At 41.9% G+C, this 19,873-nt stretch overlaps 2 pseudogenes across 2 annotated transcripts in view; both read left to right on the forward strand.

Annotated features, from left to right (window-relative positions):
• Positions 1-438: 438 nt before the first annotated feature.
• On the forward strand, positions 439-922 carry LOC308337628 (transcription factor BTF3-like; annotated as a pseudogene). The gene has a single exon. The product of its transcript is annotated as a transcription factor BTF3-like (transcript).
• A 2,349-nt stretch (positions 923-3,271) lies between these two features.
• Positions 3,272-19,873, forward strand: part of LOC308337326 (MYND-type zinc finger-containing chromatin reader ZMYND8-like) — a 42,780-nt pseudogene continuing 26,178 nt past the window's right edge. The window contains exon 1 of the transcript in view: positions 3,272-3,302. The product of the transcript in view is annotated as an MYND-type zinc finger-containing chromatin reader ZMYND8-like (transcript). The remainder of the gene's footprint in view (positions 3,303-19,873) is intronic.

Below are 19,873 nucleotides of genomic sequence, written 5' to 3' on the forward strand. Positions count from 1 at the left end.
TTTAAAAAGATTTTATATATTTATTTGAGAGAGAGAGAGAATGAGAGCCAGCAAGCATGAGAGGGAGAAGGTCAGAGGAGAAGCAGACCCCCATGCCTCCCTCCCGCTGAGCAGGGAACCGGATGCAGGGCTCGATCCCAGGACTCCAGGATCATGACCTGAGCCAAAGGCAGTTGCTCAACCAACTGAGCCACCCAGGCAATTTTTAAGAGCAGTGAAATTATTGTTCTGTATGGTACTGTAATGCTGGATACATGTCATTATGCATTTTTCAAAACCCATAGAGTATAAAACATAAGAAAAGAATCCTGATATAAACTACGGACTTTAGTTTTTAAAAATGTATCAGTACCAACACCTCATCTCAGCTGGTCCACCCGAGACCCCCTGAGCACCAACCCCATTCCCCCTGCGGTCTCCCATTTCCTCTCCAACAAGATGAAAGTAACTACCATGAACCAAGATAAACTCCAAACTGCAAGCACAAGTGCGCATTGCTGGGAAAGAAACTGCTCGCCTGAAGAAGGTGGTTCATAGAACGGCTACAGCGAATGATAAAAAACTTCAGTTCTTCTTAAAGAAGTTAGGGGTAAGCAGTATGTCTGGTATTGAAGAAGTGAATATGTTCACAAACCAAGCAACAGTGATCCACTCTCACAACCCCGAAGTTCAGGCATCGCCGTTGACGAACATTTTCACCATTTCAGGCCATGCTGAGACAAAGCAGCTGACAGAAATGCTACCCAGTGTCTTAAACCAACTTGGTGCAGACAGTCTGACTAGCTGAAGAAGACTAGCTGAAGCTCTGCCCACACAATCTGTGGATGGAAAAGCCCCACTTGCTGCCGGAGAGAAGGAAGATGATGATGTTCCAGATCTTGTGGAGAATTGTGATGAAGCTTCCAAGAATGAAGCAAACTGAATTGAGTCAAGTTCTGAAGAAGATAAAACTCGAAGAAGTTACCGGGAGCTGCTAGTTTATATCATGCCTCCTTTTTTATATTAATTATTTTTATTCACATATAATGTATTATTTGCCCCACGAGTACAGGTGAATCGTCAGGCTTACACACTTCACAGCACTCACCATATCACATGCCCTTCCCAATGTCCATAACCCCACCACACTCTGCATACCCCCCTCCCCCCAGCAACCCTCAGTTTGTTTTGTGAGATTAAGAGTCTCTTACGGTTTGTCTCCCTCCCGATCCCATCTTGTTTCATTTATTCTTTTCCTACTCCCCAAACCCCCCACGTTGCCTCTCCACTTCCTCATATCAGGGAGATCATATGATAGTTGTCTTTCTCTGACTGACTTATTTCGCTAAGCATAATACCCTCTAGTTCCATTCACGTCCATCGCAAATGGCAAGATTCCATTTCTTTTGATGACTGCATAATATACCATTGTATATATATACCACATCTTCTTTATCCATTCATCTGTTGATGGACATCTAGGTTCTTTCCATAGTTTGGCTATTGTGGACATTGCTGCTATAAACATTCAGGTGCACGTGCCCCTTCGGATCACTACATTTGTATCTTTAGGGTAAATACCCAGTAGTGCCATTGCTGGGTCATAGGGTAGCTCTATTTTCAACTTCTTGAGGAAACTCTATGTTGTTTTCCAGAGTATTATGCCTGCTTTTCAAAATTTTGTTCATGAATCTGACAAAATCTAGATCTCTAATATTTTTAAGCCCAAGGCGTGCAGCTCTTTTCAGTTTTTGCTTATACACAATTCATTCTTTGCAGTTAATTAAGCTGAAGAAGCCTGGGAACACAGTTTGAAACAAGGTTAATAAAGTTCTTTGCCTAAGGGGGGAAAAAAAGTATCAATGCCAAAAAAATGTATCAATACCAACTCATCAATTGTACAAAATGTACTACACTAATGCGAGACATTAATAGGGAAACTGTTGTGGGGGGAGAGAGGTTGAAGAGATATATGGGAACTTCTGTCTTTTGTGCTCCATTTTTCTGTAAACTAAAACTGCTCTTAATAATTTTTAAAAATAAGAGGAATTAATTGTCAAGTCATACAGAGACATGAAAGACTCTTAAATGCACATTGCTAGGAGAAAGAAGCCAGTTGAAAGACTGCATGTATATGGTTTGTATCTATATGGCACTCTGGAAAAAGTAAAACTATAGAAATGGTTAATAGATCAGGATTACCAGTAGTTCAGGGTGTGGTGAGGATTAAATATGTGAAACAAAGGGCATTTGAGGGGGCAAGGAAACTTTTTTGTATGATTCTGTAATGGTGGGCACATCACATTATTAATTTGTCAAAACCCACGGAACTTTACAATAGAAAGAGGGAGCCTTTCCGGGTGCAGTGAATGAATGGGGGTAATGTTGCTTGCTGCTTTTTGTAACACTGCTTCTATGAGTGAACGCATTGAATAAAACAGTTAACTTAGAAATGGGCTTTGGGGAGTTAATGTATTTTTAAGTTGGAGTCTGTCTATATTTGGATTTTTCATGGAGTATTGGGGTTAACATAGACAGCAGCATAAATGTGCAGCACTTCAAAGGAATTTTGATAACAATAATAATAAAAAAAGAAGCCACCGTGTAAAGATTTAGGACAAGAGGGGCTTAAAAACTGCCCCTCTATCTCAGTCGTCAACTTGTTCCATCTGTCTCTAGATTTATGCCTATATAAAGGCAATCACATGCTTGGTTCTGTTTGTTTTTCTCCTGTTTGATGCTCATGTTCAGGAGAGAAGTGTTTTCATGTGCCTGGTTTGCCGTGGAATGATGCCCTGGGCCCTGGAAACATTTGAACACTGTATTGAGGCAGGGGACTTGTAATGTCGCAGACTCCTCTACCAGGGTGTCCCCCCGCCCCACTGCTACGCGTGTGTGAACACGCGCATGCGCGTGCACGCGCACATACATCACTTACTTCCCATCCACGGTCTGTATTCAGTTCTTTCAGGGCTGAAAGCCCTCAAACCTCCGAGTATTTGGCCATGCTATTCCACCTGCTAGGATTTCGTTTCCTCCTCTGCCTGGAGGCTCATCTTTTTGGTTAATCCTTACCTGTCGCTCAAGAATCCACTAGCTCGGGGCTCAGCCTTCCTCACAGACACCTCCCTGTTCTCCAGTTGACTCGGAGGCGCTGGGTTTTCATCGCACCGTACAGCGCTGCAGGCTCCGGTTTTCCTCCGCATGTCCTCTTCCCTCTGCTGGGCATCGTGCAAGTCAGCGGTGCTCGGTAACTGGTCTAAGTTGTACTAGATGAGGGCGGGCCCCCGTGATGCCGCACGAGGGGCTCTGGGTGAAGAAGGGTAAGGAAAGCTTTCAAAGTGCTCCTGGAATGAAGGCACAGAAAGAACAAGAAGAAAAAAGCCAGCAGGAAACTAATAAATGTGCTTGAGATAGTCCACTAAATTTCTACGCACTTTTCAGGGGGGGAAAAAAGGGGGGGAGGCTTGATTACACAAAAGCATAAATTGCTAGAATTGATGGGCCCAGATCCCATTTTATTCCCCCGAAATAGAATGTTAAATTTCTTTGTGAGAAAAGCAGTGGGGAGCCCTATCTGCTGGTCATATTTATGGCTAGGTTTTTGCAGAGATGTTCTTATGACTTACCATTTATCAGTTGCTTCTTATGAGCAAGCAATTCCCACCCTAACCGGGCGTCAAGAGCCTGGTGGTTGGCAGCTGCAGAAAGGGCCACATCTACAAGTCTGAGAAGGAAATCTAGGGTCACCCAGACATCTGCTACCGGGGCTGCTGTACCTGGTGTGTGGTGATCGGTAAACCTCACACTGAAGTCATAAACTATGTGTCCTCATGGCACTCACAAATGACTCCTCTTTTCACCACCACCTGTAGCAAATCAAGGGTAAGCTAACAGCCTCACTGGTAAAAACCACTTAGGATGACCAGGGAGAAGAAGGGGGTCCCTGGGCTGCAGGAGATTCTACTTTGAGAGGGCAGAGTTGAAAATCGTTAAGGCATTTGCAGATTCGACCTGTTTGGCATTGTTTTCTTGGCACAAGCTCCTTGACGATGTTTCCAGAATGTAGAAATCAGTATCTCGAGTAACTTGAGCTCTTGATGACCTGGGTGAAACAACTGTCATGAGGTGTATGCGTGCACAATATTGTCATGCAAACCCCTGGCTTGCGATCGCACTCCGGTGGCTGTGCAGCTCACCATTTCAGATCGTCCCCCTCTGGTCAAATAAACCAAAATGCTAAGTCTGGGATATTTTTTCCCACCAAGATTTCTCTCACCTTCTGCTATGTTCTCCAGTGGTATTTTAATTGTTTTTGAGTGAATGGAAAATATTTCTGGTTTTTTGTTGTTGTTGTTGTTGTTTTTAGATTTTTGTTTTTAACTCATCTGTACATCCACTGTGGGGCTCGAACTTACAATCCCAAGATCAAGAGTCATGTGCTCTACTGACTGAGCCAGCCAGGTGCCTCCAGGAAATAATTCTTTTGAAATGGTACCTGTAAATGTTCACATTTTGCTTTAGCACCAAAGTGACATTATATAAGAAGAGAGATTTCTGCAATCCATCATATGAAGGAAGATGAAAATGAATGCTGTATAAAACATTCTATAAAATGAGATAAAATCCTCCCATGTTCCAGGAGGGGATGTGGTTTTCTCCTTCCTGTGGAGAAATAAGTTAACAAAATTTACTTGAATAGATGCCGAGACATAAAATATCACAAGCAAAATTCAGCCGTGTATTGGAAGGAGGATTAGGAGGAGGAGAAAATGACAGGATACAGGCAGTAATTTTAAACCCAGGACTCATAGATGAATAGTGTTTCAAGGAAAACATGATCATTTCCAGATAGAAAACTAAGTATTTACTCCCAACGAGGCTGTTTTAAACTTTCTCTTTGAAGGAAATAATACATGGGTGACAAATGCCTGTCAGAAGTGCCACATAGAGTAATATTAGAATCCATCCCCACTTTTTTGTTTCACTCAGCTAGTAAGGCCTGGGAGGAGAGGACTTTCTTCCAAATTTATTTTGATCTAACAAAATACTTATTCAAGCATATGCCCACATTTCAGTCATTTGCACTTCCACGGGAACAAAGGGATTCTAGTGGAGGCTGCCACTCCCAGTTGCGCCCATTCTGAGACCCAGTGGCGGGTGTAGAGCCAGCGCCAGGCGGTCAGAGTGCTTCTCTGGGACTTCAGCTCTCCTCAGCACCTCTCTGATGGTGATGCTGTGAGGACAAGAGCCATCGGAGCCAGACTGAAATGAAGTGAAATCCTTTTTTGTTGTGTTAAAAAGCACATAAAAAATTCAAAATCGAGGGGCACCTGGGTGGTTCAGTCAGCTAAGCATCCGACTCTTGATTTCTGCTCAAGTCATGAACTCAGGGTTGTGAGATCAAGCCCCACATTGGGCTCCATGCCCAGCACTGTGTCTCCTTAAGATTTTTTTTTCTCCTCCCTCTTGTTGTCCCCCTACTCGCACATGCACTCTTTCTCTAAATAAATCAATCTTTAAAAAATTTAAAATTTTAACCACCTTTAAGTATACAGTATAGTAGTGTTAACTGTAAGTACATTGCTGGGCAAGAGAGCTCTAGAAATTTTTCATTTTACAAGCTAAAAATCTATGCTCTTTGAAAGGCAACACCCCTTTTCTCTGTCGCTGTAGCTCCTGGCAGCTATCGTTCCACTTTCTATTTCTCAGAGATTAACTAATTTAGATACCACCTATAAGTAGAATCATGCACTAATTACCCTTTTGCGACTAGCTTCTTTCATTTAATGTCTTCAAGTTTCATCCATATTGTAGCACATAACAGGATTTCTACCCCTTTTAAGGGTAAATATTTCATTGTTTGTATATACCACATTTTCTTTATCCATTCGCTTGTGATGGATATTTAGCTTGCTTCCACCTCATGGTGGTTGAGAATAATGCTGCAATGAACATGGGTATGCAAATATCTCTTGGAGATCCTGTTTTCAGTTCTTTTAAATATATACCTACAAGTGGGATTCCTAGATCATATGATCATTCTGTTTTTAATTATTAGTGGGGCTTCCATATTGTTTTCCACAGCAGCTGCCCCATTTTACATTTCCACCAACAGTGTATAAGGGTTTTGATTTCTCTACATTCTCACCATAACATGCCATTTTCTGGCTTTTCTTTTTTTTTAATTGAAACTTGTTGAGCTTCTGTAAGACCATTATTTCAATTCTTTGTCAGTTAATTCATAGAAGTCTATTTCTTCAGGGTCAGTTGCTGGAGATTTATTTTGTTTCCTTGAGCTATATTTCTGAGTTTTTATATGCCTCGTTTTTTGTTTTTTTTTTTGTTGTTTTTTTTTTTTTGCTGAGATTTGAGTATTTGAGAAAACATCTACCTCTTCCAGTCTTTATGGACTGGCTTTGTACACAAGACTGGCTAGGGATTCTAGGGGCTCTCGGACATTTTCTGAGGATGTGTTTTCTCTGTTTGCTCGTGTAGTTTGCCAACCATACAGATTTTCCAATTACTTTTTCAGGAGCTTAGAATTTTTTGTTCCTTCTGGTGTCTGTTATGGTTCTCTAGGTTTTTCAGTGCTGCAACAGGCCACCGAGGTCGTCTTTGCTCTCAGTGGTCCCCAGACTTGGAAAGTTAGCTTCTTCCACATGGGCACTCTGAGTCAGGTGTGACAGGATCCAGTCCCTGCTGGAACATTGGATGTATGCTCCTTTCTTCTCTTTTGCTTCCAAGAAAGAAGCACTGAGTTGAGTGTTTTCTTCCAGTCACAACAAGCTGTGTTGGCTTTGGGGAAGGACCATGATGGGTGAAATGCAGTAATTTTTTTTTTTTTTTACCCATTTCAATAAGGCTGTTCCTGGCTTTGTCCTTTCTCGGGGTTCTGAGTCATCTTACCTGGTTTCTGGAACTCTCACAAAGGCTCTCTGGACCATATATTGTTGTTAAGTCAGTGTCTCTGTGGGGAATAAGGTTAGAGGTTTCCTATTCTACCATCATGCTGACTTCACCTCTAAATCTCCATTCACGTTTTATGATAAAGATCAATCACTGGGAGAAGAGAAATAAGTTTTATATACTGAATAATTATAGTAGCTAGCCTTCAATGTCTTGAATGTTTTCTACAGGTTTGACGCTATGCTTGTTAGGAGCTATGATATGTAATGAAATTCTCACAACCATATCAACAAGGAGTCCAAATATCACTTCTCTCTCCTAATTTACCAAATAAGAAAACTGAAGGAGTTTAGTTAACAAGGTGGCCTAAGAATGTCTTTCTAGTCAGTAGTAGGAGAGAGATGCACAAAGCAGTCTAAGCCCATGGTCTATGGGTTTAACAAGTTGCTTCAAAGTCTTTAGTATTTGAAACTGAAGGATTTGATAAAAGCCAAAAGCAAATAAACAAGCAAACAGAATCCAGAAGTGATTTAGTGTAGAGTTAACGTGAACTGCATTGCTTAACATTATAGGAAACCAATAAAGGAATTTTGAACCAATATAACAAATTATAGGAAACTAATAAAGCATTAAATAACACCATATGACAACACATACGTATATTTTTAGAAGTTCTTACTTTAGAAGAGGAAGAATGTTTAGCTTCAAGTTGATTTAAGCCTGGTAAGTGTACCGTTCAAAAAGAAATGGATTTCCACTAGTTTCTGCATGGGACTATAGTTCTGCCTCTGGAGGTAATGCTGCATGCACATTAGGAAAGCCCGGATTGAAGTGTATTAACAAGCCCTAGATCTGTTTAGTCAAAGGAAACCTCCATGCATGCTCCAGGTGTCATTTTTCCATGCCCAGTCCGATGGAGAGATTTATGACAAATTAGCTCCCCCTGGGGAGGTCATGTTAGACTCCCAGAAAACCAGCAAAACCCTATAAACTGACTCCATCCACCCCTCACTAATATCTTGTTCAACTTTCCCATGATGCATGATTTGTAGATTATCTTCTAACACCTTCCGGTCTGTGGAGTTTCTCTCCTGATACTCAAGGTTCAACTTTGATATAGTATCTTTATTGCAAGTAATGTGAACAATTTCTAAAGGTTGTTTATGCCAATAAATTGTCTTCAGCTACCTACATTTTCTGTATTGCTCATTTTGCTTTCTCTTTTTGTTGTCTTTCTCTTTTCTCTTTTTGTTGTTGTTTTTGTAGTCAACACTTCCTATCAGATAGAGAAGACTGAAGGGCATGGGCCAGATATTTTCATCAGATATAAATTTTGTTCTAAAATTCCGGAAATTAGGAAATAATAGCTGGTATTTTAGAAATGTCACTGATGTTTTAGAAAATACTGATGTTTTTAAAAAGCCAACAAGGGGTGCCTGGGCAACTCAGTCAGTTAAGTGTCTGACTCTTGGTTTCAGCTCAGGTCATGATCTCGGGGTCATGGGATTGAACCCTGTGTCAGTTCTGTGCATGCTTCAGATTCTTCCCCCCTCCTTCTGCCCCTCTCCTCTAAAATAAATAAATAAATAAATATTTTAAAAGAAAGTAAACAAATGGGGCACCTGGGTGGCTCAGTTGTTAAGCCTCTGCCTTTGGTTCAGGTCATGATCCCAGGGTCCTGGGATCAGGCCCCACATCGGGCTCTCTGCCAGGCGGGAGGCCTGCTTCTCCCTCTCCCACTCCCCCTGCTTGTGTTCCCTCTCTTGCTGTGTCTATCTATGTCAAATAAATAAATAAAATCTTTAAAAAAAAGAAAAGAGGGGTTGCGCCTAGGTGGTTCAGTGTGTTAAGCTCTGCCTTCGGCTCAGGTCATTTTCCCAGGGTCCTGGGGTCTAATCCCACATTGGAGTCCCTGCTCAGCAAGGAGTCTGCTTCTCCCTCTCCCTCTGCCCTCTCTGCCCTCCACTGCCACTCACTCCTCTCTCTCTCTCACTCAAATAAATAAATAAGATCTTAAAGAAAGAAATGAAAAGGAAAGAAGGAAGGAAGGAAGGAAACCACTAAAGACTAATACTGGGTCAGAATTTTAAAAAACAATATTATGTTTCTTGTTTATAATTTATGACTTTCTCAATTATCACTCACCAAGGACTTAGCTGATTCACAAACTAGTGACCTCCAAATTAACCCTCCCTGCCTACAGCTTCTTCCCTTCCAATCCTTTAAATTAAATTTTCAAGTAGTAATTGTTGCTAAAGGTAAAATAATAAAAAATTAAAACAGGTTCCCTAAAGCACACTTTCTAATACATGTGGCATATATAAGAAAGTAAATTTAAATGAAAGCTACAAATGCAAAAGAAAAACAATTTGAGGAGAACTTCAGATGTTATTATTCACTATTGCCACTGTCAGGGCTCATTAGTTCTAGAGAAAAGTAAGAATATGCATGAGGGAAAATAGAGTCGGTCACTTCCTCATACTGATTCCTATTCCCTCAGCAAATATTGCCATTTCTCTCCACTTAAATGGATAATGCTTTGTATTGGTCCTTGAAAATCTCCCCTTATGCATTGAATGTCACTTAATTTGCCCTCATTACCTCTGTGAAATACTATAGGGGTATTTATTATTCGTTTTGATATTACTGAGCAGGACTGTAGCTAAGGAACTTGTTTCCAGGTTACTGAGAGGCTACCCTAAGAGTATTCCCGTCTTCTCTGAAATAATCACTTGGCAATACAAAAAACAAAATGATAATCGCGGCTATGTCTACATGATAGCAAAATAATCATGATTTATCTGAAAAAACTGTAAGCGCATTTCTGGAACTATATACTCAAATATGAACTGACAGGTTTTTCATATTCTCATTCTAAATTGGTATTGTAAAGATAGAGCTGAAGTGTGACAAAGTCCAAGATCATAGCTGAAATTCAGGGCAGTCAATTTTAGAAATAATCCATACATACTGTAATTTTTGACACATATTAGCAGAATTTGTTGCCTGTCAATCATGTCCGTCCTTTTAGTGGCATTTCCACCGTTAGGCATTTCCTCTGCCTGAGATACAGCAGAGTGTGAAAGGCCACTCATTTCTTTAGATGTGTTACTTTCAGAGCAATGAGTAGAGCATAACGAGATCTTCATTTGGTGTCATGGTGACAGCTTGCCTCTCTTCCGTTGCACGAAAATCTAAACTAGGGCGAGCATTTGTGATGTAGTGAAGAGACACCCGCCTTGGGTGACGAAAGAAGTCATCTGTGACCCAGATCTGCCACCAGCTTAGGGGAGGAAGTTGGAAAGGTCCTCTCTAGCCCCTTTCGGCCTCACCGCTCTCAGCTTGAGAAGGGAGAGAGAGAGAGGAAGAAGGGGATGAAAGGGAGGGAGGAAATGAATCAGGGGAGAAGAAAGAAGTATGGCAAGCAAAGGGAAGGGAAGGAAATAAGGAAGTAACGGTGAGAGGAAGGAAACGACAAATGAGAAAGGGATACAATTTTAGAAACATGAGCGTTATTACATATGCCCAGAGAATTCGCATCTCATCTCCTGGCCTCCTTCCGTGCTTCCATTTAAACAGACATTTTTGTTGTGTTCATTCTTTCAACAAATGTGTATTAAACATCTACCATTCGTAAGTGTTACACTTTGTGCAGGGGATAGAACAATAAATATCACTTCATGCCTCCATTCACAGTTTGCGGGGTGCTGTTAGGGTAATATGCAAAAAAGACGATTACATCGCTGTCACTTCCCTGAATAAAATCAGTCACAATGAGGATGGTATTTTCTCCATCAGAACGTGTTTTTTGTTCTCTTTTCTGTTCTGTTTTGTTTCGTTTCAGTGCTCTTCAGGTATCACTTCTACGTTTTCTGACAACCCCACTCTTTTTGGGCTTTCCTGGCTCTAGAGCAGAGAGCAAAGCAAATCAGGAAGTAGGCTCTCCTTGGCTGACATAGGATTTCCTTCATGTTTTGCCAAGATCAGATTGAATTTTGCAACTTCATCTTCCAGTTCTTCTACTTTATTTCCCCTGTTTTTCTCCCCCTTCTCTCAGGTTTTCCACCCATTGTATGTCAATCTGGTGGTAAGAGGGCTGCCCTAATGATTGTCCTGAAAGGGCCATTTCCCCTAAAACCTCTCACCTGCTTTGTCTGGCGGACCAGGACCAGGGGCTGGGGCTTACCACACAGATTAGTGCGCACCTGTCTTCCTACTCCCAGGAATTCATGCAAAGAGCCAAGAAGAGATGGTTTAGGCCAATAACTAGGTTCATCCTACTGTTAGATCCAATGTGATACATCTATCTCTTATTTTACCTGCAAAGTAATTAAACTGGAAACAAATTCTCTAGGTCATCATAACTTTTAAGGTCCAAACACTCTTGCCATCTGTGTTCCCTGGAAATTATTGGGTGGCAGATTGTGCTTGGCCGGCGTTCTCTGTTCTCCTAACAGGTATTTAACAACAAGTTCAGTACTTTCAAAGTCAACACTGAGTAAACATCACAGCTCATTTTATAGGTGTGGAAGAATGTTGGTATTTCTATGGGCAGGCTCAGAAATACTTTGGGAAATGTCTTTACGTGCTTTCCTGCCAAATTCCCCAGTAGACAAGTATGCTCACTTCCTACTCATTGCCAAGCTGTGTTCCACAGGCAGGGCCAGGATACAGACTGTTTGCAGCCTCCAAAGGAAGGAGGGTTTGACTATTAGAAGGCAAACACTGGGGTTAATAAGCCCTGTGATCTAAATCAACTTGGCCACGCATGTTTATTGAGTTATTTTTGGTAGATATATAAGAGCGGTCAAAGAATTTGAGATGCATAGGGCCCCAAAGCCTCACTTCCGGGTTATAATAAACACCAACTTCAGACCAAATTCTAGCATATACCCATTTATTATCTTTTATTAAGGGTTCATAAAGCAATTCATGCAACTTGGGAGTGACATCTGATAATTACATATTTAACAGGTATCTTAGAGGATCCTGAAGCACACAGAGATGTTAAAACTACTGTCTCAAGCTGTGCATACATCAGGGTTGATGCCTGCGTTAGGCGCCTCCCATTTGGTCTTTGGGGGCTGGAGGAGATCAGGAAAAAGCTGCTGGAAGGATGCCCAGGGAAGGCAACATTTGAGGCTGATTGTATGTGCATTACATATGCTCTTCAGCTTTTTTTTATTTTATAAAGCATAGAAATTATCTGTGTATAATTAAATACAGAGGTGTGGAACCCAATACAGGCCTGGTGAATCTGTATGCTTGCTATGGGGGCATCCCTGTCTATTTTGCAAAAGCTCTGTGGTTGAGTCTAATGGACAGCCATGTTTGTCGATCACTGATATTGAGCTAGTTGGAAGCCACTTTCTATTTCTCCAAATCAAGTTTAGAGTTTCCAGCAACAGAAGAACACCACACTTTCTGCACCCAGAGCTGCTATTAATTAGCACTGTGATCTCAGACATGTCACTTAACATAAGAGAACTTCGGTTTTCTCACATCTGTAACAGCTAATACAGATAAATACAGATATCCTGATAAAATGTCATCCCACGCCCAGCCGTCCAATTAGCCACAGGTCCTTGTTACAAGTATGGCAGGAGGCAATATTTTGATAATAACCAAGGTTTTCTTTCTCCCAATATATTTTTTTAATTTTTTTATTTTAATAAACATATAGTGTATTTTTATCCCCAGGGGTACAGGTCTGTGAATCGCCAGGTTTACACATTTCACAGCACTCATCATAGTCTTCCAATATTTTTGATGATCTTGTGCACTCCATCCATTGGCTTAGTGGCATTCCTTGAGTGAGGGGAGGACTTGCTTGGCTGAGAGTAGATAAATCAAATGTGTTCCTGAGTAGATTTTTTAAACTCCTACACACACAAAAGTTGTAAAAACCTGGCTTCTAGTAAACTCAACTTCGAAGGAAGCAAACCTAGAGTTTATGCCATATGCATTTAACTCTAAAGGCCATATGTGGATGTGAGAACAATTTCCTGCCCCTGGGCATGTAAAGAACCCATGTATTTGCTTTAGGGAAAGCAAAATATTTCACAGAGGTGATCAAAGCAGTTAAATTGTACATAAAATGCCCCAGGATCATGTTCTAGGGTTTGGTGTGCAATAGAAATGCTATCTATCCTGATAGATAGGATTAGTGGGACCCAAACATAAAGAAGGATTTGTGAAAGTCCCCTGGAAAATTTCCAAAGCCAGTTTGGCCTCTGAAATCTAGAATACCAAGTTGTAAGTGCACATCCCTCAACGTGATTGGAGGGGGAACGTCCAAAAGTGGCCTATTCCCTTCAGAGGGATTTAACATGACTGAGAATGGGCTAGAAGCTCAAAGAGCCCTCAAGGGGCGCCTGGGTGGCTGAGTCAGTTAAGCGTCTGCCTTCAGCTTGGGTCATGATTCCAGGTCCTGGAACGGAGCCTCCTCCCTGTCAGGCTCCCTGCTCAGCAGGGAATCTGCTTCTCCCTCTCCCTCTGCCCCTCCCCGCCTCATGCTCTCTTTCTCTCACCCTGTCTCTCTCTCAAATAAATCTTAAAAAAAAAAAAAAATCCCTCAAAATGAGGAAAATGAAGACACACATTTGTTTGCAATAAACTGGGCATCAGAGAGCAGAAAGGACATGGGCATTTGAGGCACAGAAGTAGTGTATAGATGTCAGTCAATGAAATCAGTTAAGATTATAGATGTCAGGGGTGCCTGACAGGCTCAGTACATGGGGAATGCAACTCTTGATCTCAGGGTCATGAGTTAGAGCCCCACATTGGGCATGGAGATTCCTTAAAAACTTTTTTTAATTAAAAAAAAAAAAAAAAGATACAGGGGCACCTGCGTAGCTCAGTGGGTTAAGCCTCTGCCTTTGGCTCAGGTCATGATCTCAGGGTCCTGGAATCAAGCCCCGCATCGGGCTCTCTGCTCAGTGGGGAGCCTGCTTTCCCCTCTCTCTCTCTGCCTGCCTCTCTGCCTGCTTGTGATCTCTGTCTGTCAAATAAATAAAAAATCTTTAAAAAAAAGATACATATCAAAGCTAACACGGGTTCTTGGTTCCAATGTGAAGTTATACATTATCAATCTGTCTCATCCATCCATCCATCTATCCATCCATCCCAAATGCCAATGATTTGTAAATCCTCCCAGAACCGGACAAATAGAAGTGTTGGGGAGGGAGAAATTCCCTCACTCCCCTCCCAGGGTTCTCCTAGCTGATTAGGTCAGTTAAATTAATATGAAACAGATTAATAAGAGAAAAACCCAAAACTTTATTACATGTACATGGAGGCCCCAAAATGAAGTTGAGTCCCAAAGAAATGACCCAGGCAGGTTTTATACATTCTAGACAAAGAGATAATAACTCCGTGAGCACTTGCCAAGATAAAGAAAACAGGTATTTGGGAGCTTTAATTAGTAAAGGAATTCTAAGCAGAATTGGGGCTGAAGTAGTAGATTAGTGAAAAAGTAACAAGGTTTATTTTTATAGCCTTCTCAACTTTGAAGTCCCTGTCTCTGGTGAAAAGCATATCTTTTTTACTTCTTAGGAAAGGGAGGGTGCCTTTCATATGGGAGATTTGTTTCCTGCTGTCAAGGAGACAGAGCAGGGTCTCAGTGTCCTTGCACCGGTTATTTCCTAGGTATCTTCAATTCACAATAACCAGTATGCCATTGTGTTATATTTTGGGGCGGTCTGCCCTGGACCCTGATAGAAGGAGAGAAGTGACAGGAAATTCCTGAATTAAGAGAGTGCTACTTTAAAAGATTGAATTTCAAAGCAGAACTTACTGAATGTACCTTCAATTTGGAAGATTAAATTTTCCACGACTGAGCTGAAATGAAAATTCAAGATCAAAATGTGGTTACAGACGCAGAAGATAAGGACTTGTTTGCCCTCCTGTGGTTGGTGCCTGTATCCAATATTTCTCAACCTAGGACAGTTTTGCTTTCCTGATTAGAAACAAACTATTTCATATTACCTACTATCTCTCCCCTTTGATGAATACAGTAATTAAGTCTCTCTCCAGAATTTAGCCTCCTAAAATAGTGACTGTGTTACACCAAGCTGCTCATGGTTGGGTGGACAGCAAATTACATACACAGCACCCACTGTTATCTGACTTAGTCCCAGATGGTTTCACATAATCCTTAGTTTATTTTTGATAAACAGTGCTCCCCAAAAGCTGGAAGTGGGGAAGGGTAGTTGCTTCTCTATAAACTTCTCTGTCAGGATAAATTAAATCTTAGAACAAATACTGACACATACACAGACATAGGTTAATCAAACCCTGATTATCAAGCAGACCCGCAACAGTTCATATAACCTATTCGTGGGGTTCTTTGAAGACCGGATTTCTATCTCTTTAGGTGCCTCGGCTACCCCCTTGTACGAGAGGTCACTCTAGAAAGATCCAAATCTATTACAGAATCTGGAATCTGCAAACATCATAACTGCTGCTATATATCCTCTCAAACTAGTGGTTTTCAACTGTGAGCTTTGAAAACCACTAATGCTTTGACTGCTCCCCCAGGGATTCTCGTTTTATTGTCCTGAAGCGTGGCTTCAGCATTTGCAGCCCCTAAAGCATTCCAGGTCTGTCTGATGTGCAGCCAAGTTTAAGAACTGTATGCCTAAAGCAGGTTCAGGCCACACGACTGTTTAGGAATCAAGCCTTGGCCTCCATTGCAAAGGGGGAAGTCTACCAACCTCATTCGATTCTTTTTTTTTTTTTTTAAGATTTTATTTATTTATTTATTTGACAGATCACAAGTAGGGAGAGAGACAGACAGAGAGGGAGGGGGAGGCAGGCTCCCCACTGCACAGAGAGCCCGATGCGGGGCTCCATCCCAGGACCCTGAGATCATGACCTGAGCTGAAGGCAGAGGCTTAACCCACTGAACCACCCAGGCGTCCCTCATTCGATTCTTTTTTTTTTTTTTTTAAAGATTTTATTTATTTATTTGACAGAGAGAGATCACAAGTAGGCAGAGAGGCAGGCAGAGAGAGAGGAGGAAGCAGGCCCCCCGCTGAGCAGAGAGCCCGATGTGGGGCTCGATCCCAGGACTCTGGGATCATGACCTGAGCCGAAAGCAGAGGCTTTAACCCACTGAGCCACCCAGGTTCCCTCCTCATTCGATTCTTAAAACCTCTTGGTGCAGAGGTGGGCAGTACCTCTTATACTAGGTTCATCCAGTCCGTAAACCTTAACTACTTTCGACTTCTCTGTGAGAGTCCAATTACAAAAATCGTTGCTGTAGTCAACACATTTATTTCACCAATAATAATCCATCTCTGGCATTTAATATGTTAATCTGCAAAGCCTAGCTTGCTGATTGAAAGACAAGAAACAGAAGCACTTTCAGTAGCTGTCTCCGGAGTTCCTACATAAGTGCCCGCCAACCATGTGTAAGCTGTGCCTTGTTCTTTAGTGTGGTATCGGGACCAAGTTGGTGCTCGAAATAACTATTGAGACAAGAGACGTGTTATATGTGGGTGTACATCTGTGTGTTCCGTGTGTCCATACAATTTTAAATATAGACCGTAGGACACCCTTGCTCACTGCCATCAAGTGGGTAACCCGGATCCTGGGTCCATTTTCTTTTTCTTTCTTTCTTTTTTTTTTTTTTAAAGATTTTGTTTATTTATTTGACAGAGAAAGATCACAAGTAGGCAGAGAGGCAGGCAGAGAGAGAGGGGGAAGCAGGCACCCCGCTGAGCAGAGAGCCTGATGTGGAGTTCCATTCCAGGACCCTGAGATCATGACCTGAGCCAAAGGCAGAGGCTTAACCCACTGAGCCACCCAGGCGCCCCCTGGTCCCATTTTCAACTCCTTCTGTTGGAGATCTGTTCTCCACTTCTTCCATTGGGAGTACACACTTACTTCTCCCAGAAGTCTGCATCCTCTCTGCACCTGCTCTGTCTTCCTCTAACCTCCACAAAGCAATTTTAATCGTGGTGATAGTAGTGGTCCATCTTAAATAAATCATAGCAGCGATAGCGTAGACAGCGTAGAGTGTTGTCTTTGTTTGGAAAGTCACAAAAAATGATCTGATTCCACAAAACAAACCGCTGACCATGCTTTCTTGTTTAGAGAAAAGTCATGGTTTGTCTTTTGGCATTAACTAGCTCCAAAGAAACACAGGTGAGGATAATCCTCAGGCTCTCTCAGTAATAGGGTGACCCTACTCCTGAAATCTTTTGGGCCTCAGCAACCTCTTAATCCTGCCTCACCTTCCATATTACTGGCCATGTTTTCTTAATGGTTGTAGTTTATTACATGATTTTTTGGTTTTGCTTTAAATTTTTAAAGAAAACAGAACTCTTGTGTTACAATGAGGGCTATAGCTGTCATGGAAATGTTCTAACTCCTGTGATACTGTAATTTATAATAAATATGTATATTTGGTCTTCCTCCTATTTCTAGCATAGAGCTCCTCAAACCCTAGGAATTTTCTAAGTGGTGAGAGCCGGAATGGTGTCTTTTGTTATGTTAAGGAGGCAATTGGAAAGTGCCTAAGTAGTAGGCCTGGTTGCCAGGGGAACCAGCCCGGTTTTAGAAGGTTGGAACTTTCTTGCTCACTGACCTTTCTCCCCTCACTGACCTCCAGGGAGGGGAGAGTGACTGGAGGTTGAAATCAGTCACCAGTGGCCAGTGAGTGAATCAATCGCCTATACAAGGAAGCCTCCATAAAAACCCAAAAGCACAGGATTCAGAGGGCTTCAGATTCATAAACACATGGAGATGTGGCAGGCCTGGAGAGGGCACGGAAGCCCCACACCCTTCCCACATACCTTGCCCTGTGCATCTCTTCCATCTGCCTGCTCCTGAGTTCTGTGCTTTTATAATAAACCGGTGATCTTGTAAGTAAACTGTTTCTCTGAGTTCTGTGAGCCACGCTGGGAAATAAAATGAACCCAAGGAAGTTCTGGGAAACTCCAGTCTATAGCAGGTCAGTCCTATAGTGAACTGGGGGAAATCTTATAGGGCTGACCCCTTCACCTGTGGGGTTGGACACGCTCCCCAGGTAGATAGTGTCAGAGTTGAGTTAAATTGTAGGACCCTCAGGTGATGTCTGAGAATTGCTTGTTGTTATGGGGAACCTCCCAGTGGACACACGCCCACACACTGGATTGGTAACCAGAACCTTTAATTCCCTACCCCGCGGCTGATTTGGCTTTTTTTTTTTTTTTTTTAAGATTTTATTTATTTATTTGACAGAGAGAGAGAGAGATCACAAGTAGACAGGGAGGCAGGCAGAGAGAGGAGGAAGCAGGCTCTCCGCAAAGCAGAGAGCCCGATGTGGGGCTCGATCCCAGGACCCTGGGATCATGACCTGAGCCGAAGGCAGAGGCTTTAACCCACTGAGCCACCCAGGCGCCCCTGATTTGGCATTTTAGCTTAGGTGTGGACTCCCACTTCCTAGAAAGCCCAGATTGTTAGACGCACTTACTCATACCCTGAGCTGAATTGCCTCTTCCTTTCTCAGAAGAAGTTTATTACTGGCATGAACAGCTCAGAGTTCACATAGAAGCGTTCATATTTTCCCATGGCCATCCATAACTGTTTTTCCTTATGCTGACTTTCCCACGTCAGCCCAGGGGATGTGATGGATTATGCAATATTCTTACACTCAGCCTCTCAGTCTCATTACAATCCATTGTTTGCAAGTCAGCAAGGACTTCTAGGAGTCCATCTCCTTTCTCTCACAAGGTCAGAGGTGACTTACTCTTTTCTCATCCAGAGTTAGTGTTAGTCCTTGCAGCAGATAAACACGGCACAAAAATTCTTCAGAAACTCTGACGAGACCCCATTTAGCGTGCTGCAGTCACTGAAGCTACATAATCTCACGTACAAACACATAATGTGTTACATTTTAGCAAACTTTACTCTCTATTTCCCAGTTTGCTGAGGAAAAGAAATAAACACTTATGGTAAACTCAGCCACTTCTTGATTTCTCTCGGTATCATTTAGTAAGTAAATTCTGGATTTCCACTTTTATCATCTTTTTCCCTCCAAGTTACTTTTACTGTGAATGGTGAAGAAGGAAGTAGGATTTGCCATCTGTAAATATGTCTTTGGCATAAGAATTATTTTAGGCTGATTTTTTTAAAAAGATTTTATTTATTTATCAGAGAGAGAGAGAGAGAGAAAGTACAAGCAGGGAGAGGAGCAGGAAGAGATAGAAGCAGGCTCCCCTCTGAGCAAGGAGCCCCACACAGGACTCGAACCCAGGACCATGGGTTCATGACCTGAGCCAGCCAAAGGCGGATACTCTACACACTGGGCCATCCTGGCATCCCTAGGCTGATTATTTTTAAGAGACAGACAAAGGAAAAGTTCTAAAACCTGAGAAGTTACCCTTTTGTAACTTTATTACAAAATAAATTTTGTAAATTTATTTTGTAAAATAAATTTACACATATAAGGGAAATTTCCATTTGTAACAGTGTCTCCCTCTCTGTACCAGAAAGAGAATGACTCAATCTCTAGAAACTTTATCGGTGGAGAAGGCATGGACTTGAATCTGCACAACAAACTCTCCCTTGATTAATGTGCTTTCCTGATAACCTCCCATAACTAGCTCCACACTCCCCAAGCAACATCTCTTGTCTTTAACTGGAGCTGGTGTTTAAGATGATGGCTCTGGCCATTTGGAGAGTTACTCAGTTTTCCTGGGTATCTCCCATTATACTGGAGGTATACGTGTAATTAAACCTCTGTTTGTTTTTCTTCCGGTAATCTGTCTCGTATTACAGGTGTCTCAGTCAAGAACATAGAATGGTAGAGGGAAAATTATTCTTCCTCCCCTATAGTGGAATACTTTATAGTGCCATACTAGGTTTTATATTTTGTCCACAGAATTTTCCACACACAATGGCCTCTGCGGACATCCTCTGATTTGGTCATCAATCCCAGGATGAGACAATGATGTCTGCCCTGTGATGCCAGATCTGCACAATCTGATGCCAGATCTTC

This window comes from Martes martes, assembly GCF_963455335.1.
Source record: "Martes martes genome assembly, chromosome: X".
NCBI classification, from domain to species: domain Eukaryota; kingdom Metazoa; phylum Chordata; class Mammalia; order Carnivora; family Mustelidae; genus Martes; species Martes martes.